This window comes from Palaemon carinicauda, chromosome 1 (genome assembly GCF_036898095.1).
Source record: "Palaemon carinicauda isolate YSFRI2023 chromosome 1, ASM3689809v2, whole genome shotgun sequence".
Taxonomy (NCBI): Eukaryota; Metazoa; Arthropoda; class Malacostraca; order Decapoda; family Palaemonidae; genus Palaemon; species Palaemon carinicauda.
Window position 1 is genome coordinate 58,802,647 of NC_090725.1, and position 5,000 is coordinate 58,807,646.

Sequence of the window (5,000 nt, forward strand, 5' to 3'; positions counted from 1 at the left end):
TGACTTGCAGATCTAGACTTCAAAATTAGTTTATTCTTATTAAATTCAACTATTGCATTATATGCTAGATCCAGTAACTACAGTAACTACGCTGATCATAGGTTTCATTAACAGTATATGGTGGTCATGTTCCAAACTGTGGTTACCTTTAGTTTTATATATTTTCAGGAAAGCCAGTGTTTTTCTTTATCAGCAGCTTTTGTGTATCACAATCTTTCTCTAATAGAGCTGTCAGTATTCTTATTAATTTGTTCATGGAGACTAGGGTATTTACCAATTATTATCTCCCCCATGCAGTTATAGTGGCCATTGGCCTAAACTTCATGAATCCAATCCAGTCATGTAATCATAGCTTGCAGGTTTCTGTTAGGTTATATTTATACTTAGATAAATAGGCAAACTTTAATTGCTGATACATTAGGAAGACAATGAGAAATAGCCCACTTGAGCCTGGACTTCAGGTTTCCTTAATATGTAAATAGTACAGTGATGCCTCAGCATACGAAAGTAATCCGTTCAGGATACGGTTTCGTATGCTGATTTTTTCGTATCCTGAGTCGCGTTTTACATGTAAATAGCCTAATCCGTTCCAAGCCTTACGAAAAGACACCTTTTCTTTCATAAACACGCTAAACTGTAGTAATAAACATGCAATGCAGCCATTTCTATCATTCAATAATCAACCCAACCGTTAAAAACAGCCTAATCCATTCCAGAAACCACCATGAGATTATTCAATAATGTAGTTATAGCCTAGTTATCCCCTCCAAGCCCTAAGAAAACGGTCCGTTTTCTTTACTACAGTATAAAAGTTACGGTACTGTATGTAAAGCATTTGGATCAGTGAAAGTGTATTGTTACCTGTACAACTAAATTAAGGGTTGATACCCTGAAAAAAAAGGTACTGTACTCTCGGTGACGAGTTGGGATCTCGTAAGCTTTTCGTATCCTGAAAATTTTTTCGTATACTGGGGCATAAAAATCTTTGTATCGCTCTATTCCATTAACCCTCAATCCTTTTGAATAACCGGCTGTAATTCTGTATTTTCTTTCTCTTTCCAAGATTGCTTGTGTATTGTGAGATTCCCTTATGATGTGGGTTTGTTCTGGCATGGAAAGGCACCCTTGTGTGTTACGGAAATGGATCCCCTTGTCATTTGTCCTGCATGCAGAGGCCATCTTTATTCGCATGAGTCTCATTGTGATGAGTGTAGGAAGTGGCCATCTTCCCAGTGAGTGCGGTTTGGTAGGCGATGGAAGAAAAAGTCTAAGATGAATTCTTCTCCTTCGGGGTCTTCCTTGAAGGAGAAGTAGTCCTTCCTTCTTACCCGGCATCTCGTTCCCTCCTTGTTTACTCTGGGCAGTTGGTCTCCTCCGGGGACGATTGAGTTAAATTGGTGGCCTTTTGAGCCCCGGAAAACCCTTAGGTTCAGAGGACTCCGCCGCTCCCCCTAGTGAAATGGCGCAGCCCACAGTTTTATGGGAGTCTCTTGCTGCTAACATTGTACCTACACCAGCTTTGGCCTTCTTTTGGGATCTTGGATTTCCCTTCTAAGGAATGGCTTTTGGAGGTTCTACAGCGGGAGCTCACACCTGCCTCCTCAGGAGTTGACTACTGTCTTCCTCCTCGAGACTCTGCTGTAGGTGGCCCGCCACAGCTTCTCATGACCCTATCTGCAGCTATCTTCACTCGCCCTTTTTTCGTCTGCTTCGGCATACAAACGAGAGCGGTTGCAATTGCAGACTAATAGGTTTGCCAGGGCACTAGCCACCTGTTGAAATACTACCCCTCCTAGAGAGTTATTGGGTCTTTTGATTGGCCAGACAGTACTACATAGGATCCCTATCTTTGGACATGTCTTATTTTTCTTTGCTTACACACATACAAATTGATTGGCCTATTCTTTTGACATTCTCCTTTGTCCTCATACGCTTGACAACAGTGAGATTACCAAACAGTTCTCTTCTCAAGGGGTTATCTATTGCACTACAATTGTTCAGTGGCTATTTGCCTCTTGGTAAGTGTAGATGATAATCTTTAGCTATGGTAAGCAACTATTCTAGGACACTCGAAAATCAAACCATTGTTTTCTATTTATGGGTATTGCCATAGCCTCTGTACTATGGTCTTCCACTGTCTTGAGGTAGAGTTTTTTGCTAGAGCATACTCTCGAGCACACTAAACTATCTTATTTATCTACTTCTTTTTATTGAAGTTTTTGTAGAATAAAGGTGAAGTGATGTTTGGTGAAATGTCTGGTAGAGTGTCTGGGATTGAAAGGGGAAGAGCACAAGAGAAGGTGTGGCTTTATTGCTGAGTGAATGGATGACAGGTAAAGTAGTGGAATGGAAGGAGATATCATCTAGGTTAATGTGGGTAAGGGTTAGCTTGGGTAGGGAATGTTGGGCTTTTGTCAGTGCGTATGGGCCAGGTTGTGAGGAAAGTGAAGAAGAGCGGAATGAGTTCTGGAATGAATTAACTAGGTGTGTAGAAGGACTGGGTAGAAGGAATTATATAATTATCATGAGTGACTTAAATGCTAGAGTTGGCGTTGGAGAGGTAGAAGGTGTCATTGGGAAGTGTGGCGTACCAGGTGAAAATGAGTGGTGAAAGACTGGTAGATATGTGTATTGAGCAAGAGATGGTGATAAGTTCTAGCTTTTTCAAAAAGGAAGATAAAAATAAGTATACATGGGTAAGAGTGGAAAATAGAAGAGTGGTAGAAAGGGCGTTAATGGATTATGTGTTGATAACTAAAAGAATGTTTGGAAGATTGAAAGACTTGCACGTGTTTAGGGGTATGGCTAACGGTATGTCTGATCATTTTTTGGTGGAAGGAAAATTAGTTGTAGCAAAAGAGTGGGGGAATAGAGTTGGTGGATGTAAAAGGGAGCTAGTGATGGTTGAAGAGCTAATAAAACCGAGAGTAAAAAGTAAATATCGAGAAAGGTCGAAAATGTCATATGACGAAGTGAAAGGAAAAGAAACTGGTAATTTAGAGGAGGAGTGGAAGTTAGTAAAAGAAAATTTTGTTGGGATTGCAAGTGATGTGTGTGGCAAGAAGTTTGTTGGAGGCAGCATGAGGTAAAATTGGAAGAGAAAAAGAGGGCTTTTGAAGAATGGCTGCAGAGTAATAGTGTAAAGCAGTATGAAAGTTATAGGGAGAAAAATGTGGAAGTAAAGCGCAAGGTAAGTGAGGCAAAGAGGGCAGCTGACCTGAAGTGGGGTCAGGGATTGGGTCATTCATATGAAGAGAATAAGAAGTTTTGGAAAGAAGTGAAGAGATTAAGGAAGGCTGGTTCAAGAATTGAAGAGAAACTGAAAGATGGAAATGGAAGGTTGTTAAAAGGAGAGGAAGCAAGAAAAATGGGGCAGAATATTTTGAAAGTCTACTGAATGTTGAGGATGATAGGGAGGCAGATATAATTGCTGTTGCAGGTATTGAGGTGCCGGTGATGGAAGATGAGAATGAGAGAGAGATTACAAGAGAGGAAGTGAGGAGAGCACTAGATGAAACGAGAGTAGGAAAAGCATCTGGTATGCATGGTGTGAGAGCTGAGATGTTGAAGGAAGGGGGTGTGACTACTTGAATGGTTGGTATGATTGTTTAATATGTGTTTTGTGTTGTCAGTGGTACCAGTAGATTGGGTTTGTGTGTGTATTGTACCACTATATAAAGGTAAGGGAGATGTGCATGAGTGTTGTAATTCAAGGGGTATTAGTCTGTTGAGTGTAGTTGGAAAAGTTTATGGTAGAGTACTGATTAATAGGATTAAGGATAAAACAGAGAATGCAATCTTAGAAGGTCAGGGTGGTTTTAGAAGAGGTAGGGGTTGTATGAATCAGATTTTTACAGTTATGCAGATATGCGAGAAATATTTAGCAAAAGGTAAGGAGGTGTATGTTGCGTTTATGGATCTGGAGAAAGCGTGTGATAGAGTTGATAGGGAAGCAATGTGGAATGTGATGAGGTTATATGGGGTTGGTGGAAGGTTATTGCAAGCAGTGAAAAGTTTCTACAAAGGTAGTAAAGCATGTGTTAGGATAGGAAATGAAGTGAGCGATTGGTTTCCAGTTAGAGTGGGACTGAGACAGGGATGTGTGATGTTGCAGTGGTTGTTTAACTTGTATGTTGATGGAGTGGTGAGAGAGGTGAATGCTCGAGTGCTTAGATGAGGATTGAAACTGGTAGACGAGAATGACCATGAATGGGAGGTAAATCAGTTGTTGTTTGCGGATGATACTGTACTGGTTGCAGACGAGGAAGAGAAGCTTGGACGATTAGAGACAGAATTTGGAAGGGTGTGTGAGAGAAGGAAGTTGAGAGTTAATGTGGGTAAGAGTAAGGTTATGAGATGTTCGGGAAGGGAAGGTGGTGCGAGGTTGAATGTCATGTTGAATAGAGAGTTACTTGAGGAGGTGGATCAGTTTAAGTACTAAGGGTCTGTTGTTGCAGCAAATGGTGGAGTGAAAGCAAATGTACATCAAAGTGAATGAAGGATGCAAAGTGTTGGGGTCAGTTAAGGGAGTAGTAAAAAATAGAGGGTTGGGCATGAATGTAGAGAGAGTTCTGTATGGGAAAGTGATTGTACCAACTGAGATGTATGAACCAGAGTTGTGGGGAATGAAAGTTACGGAAAGACAGAAATTGAATGTGTTTGAGATGAAGTGTCTAAGGAGTATGGCTGGTGTATCTTAAGTAGATATGTTTAGGAACGAAGTAGTAAGGGTGAGAACGAGTGTAAGAAATGAGTTACCAGCTAGAGTGGATATGAATGTGTTGAGGTGGTTTGGCCATGTTGAGAGAATGGAAAATGGTTGTCTGCTAAAGAAGGTGATGAATGCAAGAGTTGATGGGAGAAGTACAAGAGGAAGGCCAAGGTTTTGGTGGATGGATGGAGTGAAGAAAGCTCTGGGCGATAGGAGGATTGATGTGAGAGAGGCAAGAGAGCATGCTAGAAATAGGAATGAATGGCGAGCGATTGTGACGCAGTTCCGG

The 5,000-nt window shown here is 41.1% G+C and overlaps 1 protein-coding gene across 1 annotated transcript in view; it reads left to right on the forward strand.

Annotated features, from left to right (window-relative positions):
• Nucleotides 1-5,000, forward strand: part of LOC137648534 (E3 ubiquitin-protein ligase RMND5A-like) — a 70,701-nt gene that overhangs the window by 49,045 nt on the left and 16,656 nt on the right. The gene's annotated exons all lie outside the window — the stretch shown is intronic.